Below are 22,708 nucleotides of genomic sequence, written 5' to 3' on the forward strand. Positions count from 1 at the left end.
TTTAGCCATTGTTCTGTGTGTTGTGATTGTCATGTGGTTCTACTTGCATTTTCCTAATGACCAGTGATGTTAAGCATCTTTTCATGTGTTCATTTGTCATCCATATATCATCTTTGGTGAAGACTACATGCAAAATTTTGCCCCTTTCTTAAAATGGGTCATTTATCTTTTTACAATTGAATGGGAGGGGGTTTTCAACATTCTTCATAAAAGTCCTTTGTAAGATGCATGTTATGCAAATATCTTCTTACAGTCTATGGTATTAGAGATACCAAGGGAACATTTCATGCAAAGATGGGCACAATAAAGGACAGAAATGGTATGGACCTAACAGAAGCTGAAGATATTGAGAAGAGGTAGCAGAAATACACAGAAGAACTCTACAAAAAAGATCTTCATGACCCAGATAATCAAAATGGTATGATCACTCACCTAGAGCCAGACAGCCTGGAATGTGAAGTCAAGTGGGCCTTAGGAAGCATCACTACAAAGTTAGTGGGAGTGATGGAATTCCAGTTGAGCTATTTCAAATCCTAAAAGATGATGCTGTGAAAGTGCTGCACTCAATATGCCAGCAAATTTGGAAAACTCAGCAGTGGCCATGGGACTGGAAAAGGTCAGTTTTCATTCCAATCCCAAAGAAAGGCAATGCCAAAGATTGCATAAACTACAATTGCACTCATCTCACACACTAACAAAGTAATGCTCAAAATTCTCCAAGCCAGGCTTCAGCAATACATGAATTGTGAACTTCCAAATGTTCAAGCTGGATTTAGAAAAGGCAGGGGAACCAGAGATCAAATTGCCAACAACCACTGGATCATTGAAAAAGCAAGAGAGTTCCAGAAGAACATCTATTTCTGCTTTATTGCCTATGCCAAAGTCTTTGACTGTGGATCACCACGAACTGCGAACATTTCTGAAAGAAATGGGAATACCAGGCCACCTGACCTGCCTCTTGAGAAATCTGTATGCAGGTCAAGAAACAACAGTTAGAACTGGACATGGAACAACAGATTGGTTCCAAATAGGAAAAGGAGTATGTCAAGGCTGTATATTGTCACCCTGCTTATTTAACTTATATGCAGAGTACATCATGAGAAATGCTGGGCTGGAGGAAGCACAAGCTGGAATCAAGATTGCCGGGAGAAATATCAACATCCTCAGATATGCAGATGACACCACCCTTATGGCAGAAAGTGAAGAAGAACTAAAGAGCCTCTTGATGAAAGTGAAAGAGGAGAGTGAAAAAGTTTGCTTAAAGCTCAACATTCAGAAAACTAAGATCATGGCATCTGGTCCCATCACTTCATAGCAAATAGAAGTGGGAAACAGTGGAAACAGTGGCTGACTTTATTTTTCTGGGCTCCAAAATCACTGCAGATGGTGATTGCAGCCATGAAATTAAAAGACACTTGCTCCTTGGAAAGAAAGTTATGACCAACCTAGACAGCATATTAAAAAGCAGAGACATTACTTTGCCAACAAAGGTCTGTCTAGTCAAGGCTATGGTTTTTCCAGTAGTCATGTATGGATGTGAGAGTTGGACTATAAAGAGAGCTGAGCACCGAAGAATTGATGCTTTTGAACTGTGGTGTTGGAGAAGACTCTTGAGAGTCCCTTGGACTGCAAGGAGATCCAACCAGTCCATCCTAAAGGAGATCAGTCCTGGGTGTTCATTGGAAGGACTGATGTTGAAGCTGAAACTCCAATACTTCGGCCACCTCATGCAAAGAGCTGACTCATTTGAAAAGACCCTGATGCTGGAAAAGATTGAAGGTGGGAGGAGAAGGGGATGACAAAGGATGAGATGCTTGGACGGTATCACTGACTCAATGGACATGAGTTTGGGTAAACTCCAGGAGCTGGTGATGGACAGGGAGGCCTGGCATGCTGCAGTCCATGGGGTTGCAAAGAGTCGGACACAGCTGAGCAACTGAACTGAACTGAACCCACTCCAGTATTCTTGCCTGGAAAATCCCATGAACAGAGGAGCCTGACAGGCTACAGTCCGTGGGGTTGTAAAGAGTCAGACACAACTGAGCAACTAACAAGTAAGGGTCAAGATCCATTTTTCTGCATATTGTGATTCCTCCAACAAAACTGGTTGAGAAAGTCATTTCAACATTAAATTGCATTGAGCTTTATAGAAAATCAATAGGTCAAATAAAGGTGCAACTATATCTTCAGTCTCTACTCTGTTCCATTAAATTACACACATATATGTATGTCAATATTACATTTCCTTCATTCCTGTCACTTCAAAGCTTTGAAATCAAATTCTTGTCCTTTCTTTCAAAGCTGTTTTGGCTATTCTAGATCCTATGCATTCCCATATAAACTTTATAATCTGCTTATAAATTTATAGAAAAAGAAGACTGCTAGATTTAACTGAAATCTATGCATCAATTTAGAGAGAACTGACTTCTTGACATTATTGTATGTTTACATCCATGAACATAGTTTACATCTTCAGTTATCTTTAATGCTTTCAACAAAGCTCTTTAATTTTCAGAGTACAACTTACACATGTATTGTCAAATTTATCCCAGTGTATTTCACATTTATCTATTTTTAACACAGTTGTTTTTAAAATTTTCGTTTTCTGGTTGCTAATGTATATACCAATGTATACTGTACACAAAACTGATTTTTGTGTCAATCATCAATCAAACCCTGCAACTTTACTAACTTCACTAATTAGTTCTTATGGTTTTTTGTTCTGCAAATTCCTTAGAATTTTTTACAAATTCCTTACAAATTTTTTACATAACAGGATGATCATGTCACCTGAAAATAAAATACACTTATTTCCAGTTTGGATGTTTTTTAATTTTTTCTTGCAGTAATGCAGTTGCTAGCTCCTCCCAAACAATGTTGAATAGAACTGGGAAAGCAGACATTCTTGCTCTCTTTCTGATCCTAGGTGGAAAGCATTCATTCTTTCAGGATTAAGAACACTGTTTGTTAGAGGTTATTCTTAGGTGCACTCTATTAGGTTAATAGGTGCACTCTATTAGGTTAAGAAAGTCGAATTCTATTTATAGTTTGCTGTAATTTTTTATCACAAATATCACATGCTTTTGCTGCATCAATTGAGGTGAGCGAGAGGGTTTTTTTAGCCTGTTGATATGGTGAATTACATTGATTGATTTTTCAAATGGTGAACCAGTCTTGCACTTGGGAGTTTAACCTCTTTGGTCATGATTCTTTTTTTGTGGTGTTAAATGTAATTAGCTAAAACTCAATTTTTTTTCATCTAGTTTTTATAAGGAACACTGGTCTGTCAATTTTTTTCTTGTAATACCTATCCCTCATTTCGGTATCAGAGTAATTCTGGCTGTGTAGAATGAGTTGGTTTTTTTAAATTTCATTCTCTGATTTTCTGAAAGAGTGTGCAAAATTGGTATCATTTCTTTTAAGTATTTCTAGAAGTCACCAGTGAAGTCATTTGAACCTAGAGTTTATTTGTGAGAATTTCTTTCACCTATGAATTCAATTTCTTTAATAGACATAGAGATTTTCAGGTTATCTATGTCTTTTAGAATAAACTTTAGTAGTTTGTGTCTTTTGAAGAGCCTGCCCATTTTATCTAAATTATCAAACTCGCCATCATAAAATTGTTCATAATATTCCTGTATTATATTTTTATGCTTTTAGGATCTTCAGTGATGTTTCCTCTCCTGTTTCTGATATTGGCAATTTGTTTTTATTTCCTGCTCTGTATGACTTGGGTTATCAATTTTCCTGATCTTCTCAAGGCACCATATATTAGTTTCATTGATTATTCTCATTGTTTTTATTTTTTCTTATTCATTGATTTCTACTCTATTATTTCTTTTCTTATGTTTATTTTACGTTTCATTTGTCCTTTTTCAGTTTCTAAAGTGGAAGCTTAGATCAATGGCCAGCAAAATTTTTTCATAAAGACTCAGAGAATAATTATTTAGGGTTTTGAGATTCATATGACCTCTGCTGCAACCAATCAATTCTACTGTTATTGCATGAAAGAAGCCATAGATGATACATAAGAGAATAAACATGTCAATTTTGCTCACCTGCCATAATTTGACAATTCTTGGTTTACATTATCCATGTGAGACCTTTTTTCTTTCTAATATAGGCACTTGGTGTTATATAAAGTCCCAAGCACTATTTTAGATGCATTCCACAAATTTGACTTGTTATATTTTTATTGGAAAATGGAGAATGTTTTGATTTCTGACTATGAATCTGGTCTTTACTATTCTCAACCACCACCACCCTTGTGGGCTCAGAGTGACTCCTTCCTATGATGTCATTGAATGCAGTCTGGGCATGAAACCTCCACCATTGCTGCTGAAGCTTCTGTACCCTCCTGTCTCTGGGCCCTGCATGTGATGCAGTCAGTTTCTAAAATTTTCAAAGATGCCCAAACCCTAGACCTCTTTCCAGTCTCCCTTTTCCAATTAATGCTCCTCTACCTCTTGAATAGAATGGCTTGATCCCTCACACCAGCATCTCTTGGTTCCATTGTCGTAAAACACAAAGATTGCAGTTTTACTTACTCCTGAGTACGGATAGATTGGGCAAGGGACTGCATTCAGTTAGGTCCCTGAAAAGGGGACGTCGAAACAGGAGTAGACATTCAAGAGATTGGTTAGAGAAGGGAGCAGGGGAATGGAGGGAGCAGAGCTTCATATTATGGTGCAGAGCTGATATTTCTGAAAGGAGAGAGGGAAGGAAGGAGGACTTGGGGGGAAGCACCTTGGACTGCAATAGAGTTTCAAGACAGATTCTGCAATGCCACTGCAAATACTCAAGCCAGGGACTTCCACAGTGGTTCAGTGGTTAAGACTTTGCACTCTCAATGCAGTAGATACAAGTTTGATCCCTGCTCAGGGAACTAAGATCCTGTATGCCACACAGCTCAGCCAAAATAAATAAATACTCAAGCCAAATTCACCTCCTGGGGCCATCCTGCATCTTGTTGAAATGGTTCTGCCTTAGCGCCTGTGCTATGCTTAGTCACTGGTTAGAAGCAGCCTTCAGGAAATAAGATCTTTGGGTGAATACAGTGGTGAAGTCTGTAAAGACCTTGGAAAGAACTTTCAAATTATCTACAGCATCTGAACTCTATCTCCTGTCAGTAAAGGAAGTGGATGGAGAAAAGCAGATGCCTTTATTTCTCATAGGTTTAGGGCTGCTGCAGTCATCGAGACCTCAGTCCTCTCTCCCCATGAGTCACCGAGGGAACCACACACCATTGAAAGGGCTTCCACACTGACAATACCTGCCCTCCACAGCAATGATACCCGACAACACTTGCCAGATACAGCTTGCCTTCTTTTGAGCTGCATGAACCACAGAAAAATATACCTGTGCCAATAAAAGAGTCCAATGCTATTACGAAGGCCACTAAGTGTACTTCTGGGCACTTTATCAGCAGAATGTTCTGGCACTGTTGTGTACTGTTATGTGCATCATGGCGATGAATTTCTTGACTGTAGCCCAATGGTAAGAATCACTGAAGCATTTGAGGATGTGACCCACACAGTGATGGGTAGGCACAAATTCTGTGACTGTGTAGATGGAAACTGAGATTAGGTGAGGTGTCTTTGAAAGGAAAGCAGATTCAGCCCAGTGGGCCCTTGAGTCTGCACTAAAGGATTAGTGAAGCCAGAGCGGCAGAGACTAAACCAGCTAGAACACAGTAAACCTTGTGTAACTTCTTCAGGAGCAATCTTCTCATACGCTACAGACAACCTCCTAGAGTTTCACAGGCAAAATGCCCCACTGGGTAAACAGAGGCAGGGAAGTAAAACCAAAATTAGCACCACACTCCCAACACCCACTCCCTGTCATGTACAAGTTATTGGGCCCCATCACTTTCTCTTTTAGCAGAGTTGTTATTATCTATCTATGGCCTGCAATATTTGTTGAAGACCTAATAGGTTTTCATTTCTGGAAATAAACACTGCCCTTTGGTCCTTCCAATGCCTCAGAAACAGCTTACAATGAAGGCTGTATAGTTCCCCTGCCGTGTACCTGCTCCGTGAAGTTGGGCTCTCTGAAGGTGAAGGGCGAGGCAGAACCCATTCACACAGATCAGCCCAGGGCTCTGACCAGCTTCTGGCAGAGGCCAGATCGCAGAACTAATTGAATAATTCCCAGGGCTATTATCAATGATATCCCAGGAAGGCAGGCTTCATTGGTGACCCAGACAGCAAACAATCTGCCTGTAGTACAGGAGACTCAAGTTCGACCCCTGGGTCAGGAAGGTGCCCTGGAGAAAGGAATGGCTATCCACTCCAGTATTCTTGCCTGGAGAATTCCATGAACAGAGGAGCCTAGCGGGCTATGGTCCCTGGGGTTGCAAAAAGTCAGACACGACTGAGCGACTAACACATTCACATTCATTCTTGGAAGGCACTTTACCAAAGCACTCTAACCTGAAGAACTGACAGCATGCTACGTTAAAGACTGTTTTTCATATTTTTATTTAATTCCTTCATTTATTCATCATATGTTAATATCTATGGAGGTCCTGCTCTATGAAAACCCTCTTCTAGGCACCTGGGATACAACAAGGGACTGTGGAAACTGTCCAAAGAAGAAGTATGGTCCTGGATGAAGGTCATGGAAACTGAAAGGAAGAGATACGGTTGGATTTGAGAGATACTGAAGAAGAATAAGACCGAACCAAACCTGAGCACCTATCAGAGCCAGGCATACAGTTTGTCTTCAGCAAAGTACAGTCTGCAGGGCTCATTGCAACATGAAAATACAAGAAACACAGGGCCACTTGTTCTGAAAACAGGAAAAGCTGTTCCCTTCTTCCTCACTCTCGCCACCTCTCTAGACTGCAGCATCCTTCCAGAAGTTCAGCAAGGCTAGTGGAAGGCCTCAAACCAAAGCTTTGTATGGGAGAAAACCTGCATCTTAGTGGCATGAGCCTGCCTTAGAGATACTCCCAGGGCAAGTGCAGTCCATCACAGGTCCTGCTCCGAGACTCAGAGCCACACTCTTGCTCAGGTCCCTTCTGGGAGCAGAGGGTGGCTGAGATTGCCGGTCAAGGCAGAGGAGTGAGCAGCTAAGAACCTGTCCTGGGGATGTGGTGTGGGTATGGGACCCCCAGAGCATCTCCGCTGCTCCACTGGACTTCACTAACAAAACACAAGCTCAAAGACAATATTGCTAAGACTAATCCTTAAATATTCTGTGTCTGACTCTTTGTGACCCCATGCGACCCTGCCAGGCTCCTCCGTCCATGGGGATTCTCCAAGCAAGAATACTGGAGTGGGTTACCATGTCCTCCTCCAGGGAAATCTTCCAACTTAGGGATTGAACCCATGCCTCTTGTGTGTCCTGTATTGGCAATTCGACTTTTCACCATTGTGCCACCTGGGAAATTGTATCTCAGAGTAACCACAATGGAAATGGAGTGAGGGAAATGAGATTGGAGGGGTAAGTGGGCAAGGGATCATGACAAAGTTGTTCAGAATGATTTTTTAATTTATCCTAAAGGCAAGGGGAAACAGCCTAAAGTGTTTTAAGCTGAGACATGATCTAATTTGTATCTGTGCTTCAGAAATAAAGCTCTGGAGGTTAAATTGGAGGAGGCTAGGTCTAGGAGTGAGGAATCTATCTCAGGTTAGGTATACGATGCCAGGTGTGGCAACAGTCCAGGTGAGAGAAGTCACGGTAGCCTGGGAGTAGTCGGGTAGTGAAAACTGAAAAGGAAATATATCAATGCAGCGCACTATGGTGATTCCACACAGGAGAAAGCACAGAGTGTCACGAAGGCTGAGAAGAGGGATCCCAGGTTGGAAGGTCAGGAAGCCAAGTCTAGCCTGCCTCACAAGAAATGAGTCGATGTTTGTCAGGATATGGGAGTAGGCCAGAGATAAAGGGCTTCAAGCAGAGGAAACTGGAGAGGTGGGAAAATAAACACAGGCTGTCTTCTGAGGACTAAGCGTCCCTGTGGCTAGAAAGCAAGACTGGCCAGAGATGAGGATGGAGAACTCCCCAGCATAAGACCATGATTCAAGATCAGTCTCTGTGCTGAAGACAATGGGAAGCAAAGGTTTAAGCAAATTTCACTATGGAAAAGTCACTTCGTCATAGGAATGGGGTTGGGCAAGACTGGAGGTAAGGAGCTCAGTTTGGAAATGGGTAACATAATCCAGGTCAAACATCCTAGTAGCCTCAACTAGGAAAGTGGTAGCAGGATTGAAGAGAGATCAAGAGGGCAACTTTATAAGAGCTGGTGGACAACTGAACAAAATAGGTGAGAGAAAAGAGGGGGTCCCAGAGGATGCCCACATTTCTGGAGACTGTGTGGACAGTGTGGCTTGTGGTCCTCTGACCCAGTGGGAGAAGCAACCCAGGAAGGAAGGAGAAGAGCTCAGTTTTTCCCATGTTCTGCTGGAGCTGCTCATTAGCCGTTCAGGTGAGATGTTTAGTAGGCATTGAGATGTAGGGATCTGGCATCAGGTAAGGTTCTGGGCTTGGCCATGAGGTTGTTTTCAGCATATCTTTGGTAATGAAAGCATGAGTGGGTATGATATTTTTGCTACAGTTCTAATGCCTAACAGAGGGAACAGCAGCCTCTCTGGATAAGAAGCACCATCACTCATGCTTTCAAGAAAGCACTGGGAACTCGTGGCTGAGGGGAGGTTGGAATGCAAGACGTCAAAAATTCCTTCAGTTGAGCCATTGAATTATCAGCCTTTTCTAGCATCTAACATTTATTTCCCCTTTCACATCATAAGAAAGTTCAATTTAACTTTAGAGTCAGACTCACTAATGCTCAGACATCAAATTACATTTCCTAGAAGACCATGTGCTATCTCCTGCTATCTTCCAGGCCTCTCCTCCTCTTGGGAACACTCCCCCATCTTAGGACTTTTCTCATTTTCTTTGTACCCCCAAACCCTGATCTTCCAGCTTCTTCTATCTCCTTTCCCCACTAGCCTGCCTGCCCTCTCTCCCGCCTGCCCTGGTAATTCCCATCATATATCTCTGTGACTGATGAATAGGAAGTTAATCAGGGTGCAGTCAGCTGTACCTTTGAATCATGGACTCATTTTGAGTTGTCTTAATTGAACCATCTCCCTGGGAAAGATGAACTGTAGATAACAATCAGGAAGGCTTGTGCAAAGGGTAAAGAGACGAGTTTTCTAAAATGAATATATGTCAAAGTCAGATGACAAGAACCTTAGGTTCACCTAAAATCATTCAGTCAGCTAGTCATCACTCAATAGGTGTTTACCATGTACCCCACACCCTGTTGGGATCTCCAGGAATTCAGGTTCGTAGCTGCCTCTGCCCTCAAGCTATTTCTCGGCCTTTGCCTAGAGACAGCTAAAGATTATTCAGGAAAGGATGTGCTTGAAGGTCAGCTTCCTTGAGATGCCAAGCAAAGAGATGATGAGCTGAGAAAGTGGCCCAGGTGTGAAAATACTCTTAGTATGGACTGATTTCATCTACTGCTGCTGCTGCTGCTGCTAAGTCGCTTCAGTCATGTCCGACTCTGTGCGACCCCATAGACGGCAGCCCACCAGGCTCCCCTGTCCCTGGGATTCTCCAGGCAAGAATACTGGAGTGGGTTGCCATTTCCTTCAATGCATGAAAGTGAAAAGTGAAAGTGAAGTCGCTCAGTCTTGTCCAACTCTTAGCGACTCCATGGACTGCAGCCCACCAGGCTCCTCCGTCCATGGGATTCTCCAGGCAAGAGTACTGGAGTGGGTTGCCATAGCCTTCTTCAGATTTCATCTACTAGAAAGAAGCAAAAGGGATTTCAGCAGACGTTGGCTAGTTATTTTCCAAACTATTTCTCTTCTTTTGCCAGACAGAGCTGCCAGGCTACATTTCCCACCCTCCCTTGCGATTGGATACATGCAGAGTTCTGGCCACTTGGTTCCACTGGTGCCAGTATATTCAGGCCAATCCTCCTCCAGTTAGGACCATGTGACTGACTCAGCTCTCTAGCCAGTGTCTCCCTCTTATTGGCAGAAGCAGTGTCCAAGTGAAGCCAAACTGATCTGTAAATTCCATTCCCAACTGTTTCAAGGAGTGAATGAGCCCATTCCACTTCCTAGACAAAGGAAAGTTAAAAAGCAGAGTCTTCAGACAGTAGAGCCAGGACACGTCTTAGCTTTTCTCTCAAAGTACTGCTCAGAACTCTGATTATTCAAAATCAGAAATGACAGAGGCCAAATTCAACTGAAACTAAATTCTGGTCAGTGACTGCACTCAGGAAGAATAATTAGCAAAGACAATCAGGCACTGTTTATCCTTCTAATGCAAGGAAAAATCACTGGTTACCTTCAGCAAGTCTATGTATCACCATTCCAGATGTCAGTTCCAGAGAATACTAATTTAGCTTGGGCCCCTGCTATGAAATGCAGCCCAGCTGATATTCAAACATGCATAAACATCATCATTTGCTAATAGTGGCTAATGGCTTTAATCACAGAATAAAACAAATCAATAATTAACCTTAGCAGTAGAAGTGCAAGTTGGATTCAAAAGTAATGAATTCACTAATGGTTCTTGCTGCTATTAGTACATACACATCAAGGTAAATATGCAGAAATGTGCCCATTTCCAAGTAGCTAATCTATTCATAAATGTTCAGATTATGACACCAATTTGGACATGAAGGTGGGCAATAAATAATACATCCACCAAGTTTCCTCTAATTTATTAAGAAAGCTATAAGCTTACATGTCAAACCATTTATTTATACCACCCCTACCCCCACTATATACGGGTCTGGGCCAGAAGCAGGTAATAGAGAACAGTAGAGAGATATTAAAAGAAAATTAATGCCAATCCTTCTCAAACTCTTTCCAAAAAAAAAAACTGAAGAGGTAGGAACACTCCAAAAATGCATTTCATAAGCCTATCATTACCCTGATAACAAAGCCAGATAAGGACATTACATTAGCCAAATCCCTGATGAATACAGATGCAAAAACTCTCAACAAAATACTAGAAGCCAAATTCAACAGCACATTAAAAGGATCACACATTATGATCAGATGGGGTTTATCACTGGGATGCAAGAATGCTTCAGCATATACAAATCAATAAATAGGCTACACCACATTAATAGAATAAAAGAAAAGTCATGATCATCTCAATAAATGCAGAAAAAGCATTTAATGAAATTCATTATTCTTTCATGATGAAAACTCCCAACAAATTGGGTATAAAAAGGAGCATATTTCAACATAATAAAGACTGTATGACATGTCCAGAGCTAACACTATATTTCAACAGTGAAAGGCTGAAAACTTTTTCTCTAAGATTAAGAACAAGACAAGGGTGTCCACTCTCACCAGTACTATTCACAATAGTATTTGAAGTCCTAGTCAGAGTAATCAGGCAAGAAAAAGAAATAAAAAAGCATCCAAATAGGAAAGGAAGGATTAAAAGTATCTCTGTTTGCAGATGACATGTGTGTATACATATACATATATGTCACATAAGGAACATACATACATAACATATATAAATATGTTTTTATATATTTTATATACAGAAAAGACTAAAAGATGCTACTGAAAAACTGTTAGAACAAATAAATAAATTCAGTAAAGTTGCAGAATAGAAAATCAACATAAAACAATCAGTTGTGTTTCTACATGCTAACAACAAACCATCTGAAAGTGAAATAAAGAAAATAATATCATTTATAATACCATAATAAATAATAAAATACCTAAGAATAAGTTCATCCAAGGAGGTTAAAAATCTGTACATTGAAAACTATAAAACATTAATGAAAGAAACTGAATAAAACACAAATCAATGGAAGGATATTCTGTGTTCATGGATTGTAAGAATTAAAATTGTTAAAATGTCCATACTACCCAAAGCTAACCATAAATTCCATGCAATCCCTATCAAAACTCCAAAAGCATTTTTCACAGAAATAGAAAAAAAAAAAAAATCCCAAAATTCATATGGAGTCACAAAATAGCGTGAATAGCGAAAGCAATCCTGTGAAAGAACAAAGCTAGAGGTATCATATCTCCTTATTTCAAACTATGTGTAATACAAACCCATATTAATCAAGATGGTATGATACTGACATACTAACAAACACACAGAACAATGGAACAAAATGAAGAGCCCAGAAATAAACTCATGCAAATATAGCTAACTAATATTTGATGAGGAAACCAAGAATACTTAATGAAGAAAGGATAGTCTCTTCAATAAATGGTGCTGGGAAAACTGGATTTTCACAAGCATAAGAAGAAAATTGGCTCCCTATTTTACTTTACTTGAAACATTAACTCAACAGAGGTTTAAAAGTTAAATGTAAGACTCAAAACTGTAAAACATAAGCTGAAAGCTCCTTGGTATTAATCTTGGCAATTATCTTTTTGGATATGACACCAAAGCACAAGGAACAAAAGCAAAAATAAACAAGTGGAACTACATCACACTAAAAATCTTCTGCATAGTAAAAGAAATAATCAACCAAATGAAAAGTGAATCTATGAAATGGGACAACATATTTGCAAACCATTTATCTGAAAAGGGGTTGATATCCAAAACTCAAGCAACTCAATAGGAAAAAAAAAAAGTAATCTAATTCAAAAATGGGCAAAGGATCTGAATAAATATTTTTTCAAAGACTTACAAATGACCAATAGATACATGAAGAGGTACTCAATAACACTAATCATCTGGGAAATGCAAAGCAAAACCACAATGAGATATTAATCACCTCACAGCTGTGAAAATGACTATTCTCAAAAAGACACGAGAGAATAGGTCCTGGCAAGGATGCTGAGAAAAGGAAACCTTTATGCCTTGTCGATGGGAATGTAAATTGCTACAACAGCTACAGAAAACAGTATGGAGATTGCTAAAAAAAAATTGCATGACTGAATAAAGAACATGCAGTGCATATGTGTGTGTGTGTGTGTGTGTGTGTACGTACATACAATGGAATATTATTCAATAACAGAAAAACAGGAAATTCTACCACTTATAACAATGTGGATGGACCTTAAGGGCATGAAGATAAGCGAAGTAAGTCAGATAAAGAAAGATAAGTACTGGATAATCTCACTTAAATGTGGAATCTTAAAAAAACCAAACTCATAAAATTAGAAACTAGATTGTTGCTTACCATAGGCTGGAAGGTGGGGAAAAAATGGGAAAATATTAGTCATAGGGTACAAATTTCTAATTATAATATAAATAAGTTCTTGGAATCAAATGATAATGATAGACAACTTAATGACAACTATAGACAACAATACTGTATCATACACTTGAAAGTTGCTAAGAAAGTAACAATGTTCTCACCACAAAATTACAAACAAACAAACAAAAACAATTACTATGTAAAGTGATGGATGTGTTAATAAGCCTTTCTGTGGTAATCACTTTGCAAGATACACATATATTAAATCATCACATTGGACATCTTAAATTAAACAGTGCCGAAGAATTGATGCTTTTGAACTGTGGTGCTGGAGAAGACTCTTGAGAGTCCCTTGGACTGCAAGGAGATCAAACCAGTCAATCCTAAAGGAAATCAATCCTGAATATTCATTAGAAGGACTGATGCTAAAACTGAAGTTCCAGTGCTTTGGCCACCTGATGGGAAGAGCCAACTCATGAGAAAAACCCTGATGCTGGAAAAGATTGAAGGCAGGAGGAGAAGGGGACACAGGGGACGAGATGGTTAGATGGCATCACTGACTCAATGGACATGAGTTTGAGCAAGCTCTGGGAGGTGATGAAGAACAGGGAAGCCTGGTGTGCTGCAGTCCATGGGGTTGAAAAGAGTTGAACTTGACTGAGCAACTGAACAACAACAAAAACCTAGGGAAAAATTGGTTGGAACCAAATCCTGGAGAACCTAAAATGAAAGTGTGAGAATTTCTTGTATTTGGAAAATATGAAGTACATTTACCTATTTAGATCTTAGGAAAATGACTGACATTATCAATCTGTGTCAGAGTGATCTGTCTGATGTAGAGCTGAGAATGGATTAACTAGGAGTCAGGGAGTTCAGAACCATAGCTGTAACAGAAGCAGTGGGGATGGAAAGGAGGGGTCAGGCTAGAAGACATTTAGGAAGTGATGCCATAAGACTTGGTGACTCATTGGTTATAGGGAGTGAGAAGGGGAGGTACTCCTTTCTATATATGATACGCCTATATATATAACAGGTACACCAGGTCACCATAACTGACATTCACTGTCATCACAATGGAAAAAGACTATAATGACATCTTGACAGACAGGTATTTCATGTCATAATGACAGGCACCATCTATTATGGTGACACACAAGTATACCAATTATTATGTCATGGACACCATGTCATAGTGACAGATATGACATTTTTTGCCCTGTCTTTATAGACAACCTGGGGCTTCCCTGGTGGCTCAGATGGTAAAGAACCTGCCTACAATGGAGGAGACTCAGGTTCAATGCTTGGGTTGGGAAGATCCCCTGGAGAAGGGCATGGCTACCCACTCCAGTATTCTCGCCTGGAGAATTCCATGGACAGAGGAGCCTGGAGGGCTGCAGTCCATGAAGTAGCAAAGAGTCAGACACAACTGAGAAACTAATACTAGTTAGACAACTTACCACGGCATGGCCATGACACATATATCATGTCTTCATCACATAGGGATGTTGATACAATGGATCAACATGAGAGAGAGAAATAGGCTGTTGTGTGCAAGCAATATCATAACAACTAGAAGACACATAAAAGTGGTGTGACAAACTTACTGTATTACTGTCACAAGTAAGCTTAATAGCTTCCACTCTTGATGGCATAGCTTGAACGAATAGCTTCCACTATTCATTTGTACCCAGTATAACTGTGTACTATTCATGTACACAGTTATAAAGCTAATTGATGGTTCTGATTGATGGAGAAGTTTTGCATTTTGCTCAAAAACTCCTTATAATAAATGCTGAGAATTCTTTACTGAGAAGGTACCATCACCAGGTTCCACCTCTCCACAGAGGTAGCACCCAGAAGGGAAACTAAGCTTCTCTAGAATGGACACCAAGTATTTTTCACTAGTTCATTACTCTTCTTGTTTTTTAGACATTATGTGGCATTTACTATGTGCCAAGCACGATTTTAAGTGCTTTTACATTCTAACTTGATTCTTGTACCAATCTTCAGAAGAAGAAGTATTATATCCATTTTACTGATAAACAAAATGAGGCATGATGAGGCCATTGAAGCTGCTGGGTGGTGAAACTGAGATTCAAACCAAAGCAGCTGGTTCAAGCTCTTTTTATTTCAGAATCTGAGCTCTTAACCTCTACAGTCAGGGGTCCCCAACATCCAGGCTACAGAATAGTCACCTCCTGTCAGATCAGTGCCAGCAATAAATTAGAAGGAAAGTGCACAGTAAATGTAATGTGCTTCTACAAAGGAAACTATAAGTAAGGTGAAAAGACAGCCCTCAGATTGGGAGAAAATAATAGCAAATGAAGAAACAGACAAAGGATTAATCTCAAAAATATACAAGCAACTCCTGAAGCTCAATTCCAGAAAAATAAATGACCCAATCAAAAAATGGGCCAAAGAACTAAACAGACATTTCTCCAAAGAAGACATACAGATGGCTAACAAACACATGAAAAGATGTTCAACATCACTCATTATTAGAGAAATGCAAATCAAAACCACAATGAGGTACCATTACATGCCAGTCAGGATGGCTGCTATCTAAAAGTCTACAAGCAATAAATGCTGGAGAGGGTGTGGAGAAAAGGGAACCCTCTTACACTGTTGGTGGGAATGCAAACTGGTACAGTCACTATGGAAAACAGTGTGGAGATTTCTTAAAAAACTGGAAATAGAACTGCCATATGACCCAGCAATCCCACTTCTAGGCATACACACTGAGGAAACCAGATCTGAAAGAGACACGTGCACCCCAATGTTCATCGCAGCACTGTTTATAATAGCCAGGACATGGAAGCAACCTAGATGCCCATCAGCAGATGAATGGATAAGGAAGCTGTGGTACATATACACCATGGAATATTACTCAGCCGTTAAAAAGAATTCATTTGAATCAGTTCTAATGAGATGGTTGAAACTGGAGCCCATTATACAGAGTGAAGTAAGCCAGAAAGATAAAGATCATTACAGCATACTAACACATATATATGGAATTTAGAAAGATGGTAACGATAACCCTATATGCAAAACAGAAAAAGAGACACAGAAGTACAGAACAGACTTTTGAACTCTGTGGGAGAAGGTGAGGGTGGGATGTTTCGAAAGAACAGCATGTATATTATCTATGGTGAAACAGATCACCAGCCCAGGCTGTATGCATGAGACAAGTGCTCCGGCCTGGTGCACTGGGAAGACCCAGAGGAATCGGGTGGAGAGAGGGGTGGGAGGGGGGATCGGGATGGGGAACACGGGTAACTCTATGGCTGATTCATATCAATGTATGACAAAACCCACTGAAATGTTGTGAAGTAATTAGCCTCCAACTAATAATAAAAAAAAGAAAAAAAGAAAAAAAAATGTAATGTGCTTCAATCTTCCTTAAATCATCCCCTTTCCCCAGTCTATGGAAAAATTATCTTTCATGGAACCAGTCTCTAGTGCCAAAAAGGTTGGGGACCTCTGCCTGCTTCTGCATCTGTTAGGATGCTTTTAGCTGTAAGTAACAGAACTCATCTCAAACTGGCTTGAACATTAAAAGGGATTTATTGGCCCCCATAACTGAATTAGGTGTGGCTTCAGGCAAAACTTGATTCAAAGGCTCAAGGGACTTGACCAGGTCCAGAGTTCTGACTCTCAAATGCTCAGCTGAAGTTTTTTGGCCTTGGCTCTAACATCAGCAGGCTCTCCCTGATCATTACCAGATGGCTATTCACATTCTCTTCATGTGCTTCCAGGTTCTTATACAGAGGAAGAGAGAAGTCCATATAAGTGATATCTCAAGCAAGAGTCTTTGGGTTGACTCCTGATGACCTTTAATAACCTTATAAGGTTGAGGAACCCTCATCAAATTAATCATTGTGACTAGCTGCTGAGAGGATAGTGTGGTGTCAATGCGGTTCACTGATCCAGTTAATCTGAGTTACACCTATACTTGGAGATGGGGCAATCCCTTTTAAACTACTTCCATGTAAAATTTCTTTTTGGCAGAAGAAATCAGGGTATTAAATCCTGAGGAGGAAACCAGTAAGTGTCCATTATATCATCTTCTCCCCACCACCTAGATTAGCACATGGCATAGAGGAAGTGTTCAGGGTATGTTTGCTACTTGGATGGAAGGGGTAGATGGATGGATGGATGGAGGGATGGATGGATGGATGGATGGATGGAGGGAGGGAGGGATGGATGGAGGGGTGGATGAAGGGGTGGATGGATGAACTGATGGATGGAAAAACTCATGATTAGGACAGAAAAGTCATACTGCAAGCTCCAAATCAGTTACCAGGAAGAGTTACATGGATCATGGAGCCAGAGGGAAGAAGGGCTGAGATGTGTTTTCCTCCCAGAAGTCACAACTTGCCCAGTGTCTATTCTGCTATTATGATGAGTCTATTGATTTGGGTGACCATTTTTTTACTCTTGAACTTAAGAAAGAAAGATTTATTCGCATCTCTTTGAGGTTCTTAGTAAGTCCAACTCTTCTGAGTTTCATGGATTATAATGTAAGTCTCAACTGTCTTTACCCTTGAGCAATCCTGGCCCTCAAGTACATTCTATGGAGAAACTATTGCATTCCAACTCTACTTGAAAATCTCCTGGATCTGGTTTAAGTGTGTTTTAAATGATTCATTCTGGAACACTCGGCATTTCACCGAGGAAGGAAAACATACTGCTCATTAAAGGAAAATGGTAGATTTCCTCATTTCTAGCAAGGAATGTGAAAGGTCAGGACTCACTCCATTTTCCATCCTGAATGAAATCAGCCCATATGTGCAAATTGAGCCTAGAAATAATTAAAGCTCCCTGCAGGTGTGGGCACTATAGTGGCCCTGCCTCCTTGATGTCCCTCTCCCATGCCCCAGCCCCACGAGGTATTGCCATGGTTTCCTATGGACAACACATTTAGACTTAAATGGCAGCTTTGGCTCCAATACCCCCTACAACAGATGACTTACCATATTGACACTTCCATTTCCACTCCCACTCTAGACTCAGAGGGACCTGGGATCTGGTCTCTGTCAACAGCTAACCCTTGCTGTATCAGGAGAGGCCAGTAAGATAGGGAGAAAGATCCTTAGGATCATAGAAAGCTCCTGACGATTGTACTGTTGAACACCTAATAGTACAGTTGAGAAATATAAGAGGCAAAAGGGAAAAGCACTTGCTCAGAGGCACACCAGGATAAAAACCAGGGCCAGAACTGAAGCCTCCCAATCTCCCAGCCAGGGCTTTGTCACAACACTGCATTGACTTTACAGACCTGATTTTGCAAAATGGCCATCACACTACTGAAATTATGTGCTTCTGGACCAAATATGTCTGGATGCGTATCTAAGCATGTGCACAGACATACAGGAGTAAGGCATGATAAAAAGATAAGACATGAGGACTTTCAAAGGACATGTACAGGGGCATAGCACCCACATCCCTTCCACCTGGAAAGTTCCCACAGCAAAACCATTCATGGGGAGAACCGGAAATATGACAGCCCACTTCTGTGACAGGTGGTGGTGGTTTAGTCGCTAAGTCATGTCCGACTCTTTGAGATCCCACGGACGGTAGCCTACCAGGCTCCTCTGTTCATGGGATTCTCCAGGCAAAAATACTGGAGTGGGTTGCCATTCCCTTCCCCAGGGAATCTTCCTGCATTGCAGGCAGATTCTTTACCAACTGTGCTATAAGGGAAGCCCTCTGCGACAGGGACACATAGCTATTCCTACTGAAAACTAAATAAATTGAAAGGGGGCAGGCGGGGGTGGGGAAGGGATGGATTGGGAGTTTGGGATTAGAAGGTGCAAATTTTTATATACAGAGTAGATAAACAGCAAGGTCCTACTGTATAGCACAAGGAACTGTATTCAGTATTCTACAATAAACCATAATAGAAAGGAATATGAAAAAAATTTTATATGTATACCTGAAATCACTTTGCTGTATAGCAGAAATTAGCACAGCATTGTAAATCAACTATACTTCAACAAGATAATTAAAAAAAAAAAAACTACAGGAAGTCACAGTCAAAATGCAAATTCCTAAAGTCTTGTCCCCTCTTGCTCCAGACAGTGCCTCCCTGTGCCCCTCCCGCAGTACTCTAGCGATCAGGCAAGGAAGGACCCATGGTTAATGGCTAGGGAGATAAGGTGAAAATCTGCCATGCCCTTTTCTCTAATGTCTCTGCACTTATTTAAAAGCCATTTCATTAAATGTAAAGCCCAAGACACTTGTAACTATATTGAAAAATCAAAGTCACTTAGGAACCTGGAAAATGGAAACGGCTAGAATCTGGTTTGGAGAAAGATACAAGGATGGAAAATGGTCTCCAAAGCTAAGGTGATTCTCCGTTTTTCCTGGTTGTTTCAGCTAGGTGCGGCTGGAAATGGAGATGTGAATCTTTCTGGAAGTATCATCATTTCCAGGGTCATTTGCCCACCATGATGTGGGAGGAACAGATGACTGGGGCTAATTGGACAGTGCCAGCCAGCCACAGCTCACAGTCTCAGGATTCACAGTGCCCTGCATGCACCTCCTCCCCTTCAATTGACTGTAAGTTTCTTAAAGCTGGAGACACCTTTCTCTGTCTGCCTTGGGCTCTGCAGAAGCTTTACCTAGTTAGTGCCCAGGATACATTGCATATCATGTTTGTTTCATTCCCAGCCATACTTCCTCCTCCTTCCTATGAACCCAGACACTTTGCTTATGATAACTCACAGTTATATCCTGTTGGGAAATAACTTTTCTGTGAGTATGCACATCTTATTTCATCTTCAGTCTAAACCCCTAAAGGGTAGACTGTCTGTTCTTATTACCCACTTACTCTCTACTGCAGTGCTAGGACATAGGACACCCAAAAAATGAATGAACAAATGAAGCTTTTGTCTAAATCTAGGCTCCACTTTATGGGCAGTGGTCTTGGCAGACCACTTTTGAGTATCTTCCATAAGGCAGTTATCTAATGAATGTCTGTCTATGAAAATGTTGGCCCAGCCCTTTCTTTGAGAAACTCACCCAATGGATCAATGCGCTTCCTTGCTCAGAGGCACATAGTCTGTCTATGGAAATCCAGGGCAGGGATGAGCAAAGGCAATATGAAGCCCCTTGTCTGTAAGAGTCACAGTCTATGTTTCCACATGCAAGGAAAAGGAAGCAGTAATGTCTGGTCAATTCTAAGCAACAGCAGGCAATTAAACTCAGGGGACCTCATGTAAGGTCAGAAGTCAGCAAAGCTGAATTTCCAAACAGAGTTGGAATACATTTGAAGAAGTGCTTCAAATCTCCCAAGATGAAAATAGCTGAAGAATGATGTTTCAGGAATTCAGATTTAACTAAGCAAGTGACAGTTCAGCAGGATGAGATGTGAGCTGGGCAGTGAGACAAGGGGGTGAGCTCATGCCCTGGCCACCCACAGGCTGACCCAACCTGCTGCGGGCAAGTGAGGTGCAGGCTCAGGCCGGCTTTTTAAACAGTGGAGAGAAATGGATGTGACTTGCCTGACCCCAGGGTCCAGAGCAAAGGCTTATGTGGACATCTAATGCGGCTGGTTCTGGATAAGACATGGTTCTGAGATGAGGGGGAGGAAGCCAAAGAGGAAGGATAGAAATGCAATTTGTAAAATCTTTGTATTGTGATAAAAATCCAATACAGTTGGACGGAGTGAGGGCTTGAAATTGCATCAGTTCTATGAACCATCCCCTGAGTGCAAGGAAGGGTCTGGGTTTTACCATGTCAAAAAGTCAGCAAACTGTCCTGCAGTCCAGGCAGAGCCAAGCTGACATTTCAGCCCAACTTGCATTCCTTTTAAGGGCCAGGATTTTAAAGAATGTGCTTTTCAGTCACTCCCACGAGCTTACAAGGCGAAGCCGAGGCAGAAGGAGCCGTGTGCGCAGTGAGACGTGTTTTTCTCATTACCCTTAGATGCCTTTCAAGCCTTGCTCACCGACTCCTCCCTCCTGGCACTTTTCCCAGGCAGTCAGGGCTTGGGTGGAGGGCTGTCCAGGGGAACACACTTTGGAAGGAAGGGGAAAGGAAATGTTTTCAGGTCTAGCTATCCTGATGACTCACTGAATATCTCTGATCAGTTTTATGATGAGTGTGTACATCAAGGGGAGGAGAGTGCTGTCCTGCCTCAGAAATTCACAGATCTACCTTCTGATGTATATATAAGAAGCTCAAGTCTGAATGTTGCTTGCCATGACCTGGCATGCACACATGCATTCATTCATTTGCCAAATTCACTTAACAAATAGTTCTCGAAAAACTTCTCTTTACCCAAATGCACACAAAGGAAATAGTGTCAGTCCTAAAACCACATCTCAATCACAGAGTAATCACTTGTGATGTTTTCCTGGTCATGGGCTGCAATGCTTTTCTAAACTCTGCAATACCATCTCTTCGTGGAGTACAAGAAGCGGACTAGGCATTTGGAAGACTACAGATGACCTAGTCCGTATTTTAGTGCGCTCAGACAATCAATCAATCAATAGAATTGAACACGGCTTATGGGTCTACTAATCAGAATATATTTCTGGCTAAACTGGAAACATGGGTTAGGGAAATGAGACTTGACTTTACAGACAAGTTGGACTGGTGTGTCCCAATGCAGAATACTTACTGGTCATCAAAAAGCCAAAGCCATTTCAAACCATCTGGGCACAATAGAATCTTCAGAATGAGTTTATTGGTGAACATTTATTTTTATTGCTCAGTTAAAACTGAACTTTTGCAGTATAACATTGGGATCCACTTTATTTCAAGCATTACAATATTCAACCAAGGAGATGAAAAAATCTCCAGGTAATTTGACAGGTGATTTCTGCATAGATACCAAAAGTACATACAAAAGTAAAGCCTAATAAAGCATTGCAGCTAGCCAGAATGTCTTAGAAGCTCTTAATCTACTCAGCAGAAGTTCTCAAGAAGGACAGCATCCCAAGTATATGCATTTTCCCAGTATTTAAGTTATTTCATAAACATCACTTGGGGTACAACAACAGTTGATACCAATACAGTAAGTCATTCTCACTAGAGTTATATGGCATTTGAGACAGATGGTATATGTTCTTTTGGCCTTTGTGAAGAGAATTTTGGATACCAAAAGACATAAATCATGCTTATGAACACATGTATTCACTCACAAGCAACAAAAATTATCAGTTCTTCATGAGAACTCTGAGCAGAAACTCACAGTGTTAGAAAGAATATTCAATGCCCACTGCTTTCAAACAAGCTCCCACCCAAATCAAGCATGAGTTGTTTTCTAAGCTATACTGTGAAGATATTAAGAAGTAGGAGATATTAGTAGGTGTTAAGATATTAAAAGATATTCTGCCACAGAAAGGTTCAATGGCCAACTAACTTTAGAAAAATGGTAAATTAAACCAAATAAGTTGGCATTCTGTTTGTTGCTTGTTCATTTATTTGTGTTTACTACTGATCTTGAAGGAACTTTAATATGCTAACACACACCATGAATTCCAAGATGTGAATGGAGTATGAACCATTTTCTAAACTTAATTAACCGAAGAACCCTTTTTTAAGGGA

The sequence above is a fragment of the Cervus elaphus genome, chromosome 11 (assembly GCF_910594005.1).
Source record: "Cervus elaphus chromosome 11, mCerEla1.1, whole genome shotgun sequence".
Classification (NCBI taxonomy): domain Eukaryota; kingdom Metazoa; phylum Chordata; class Mammalia; order Artiodactyla; family Cervidae; genus Cervus; species Cervus elaphus.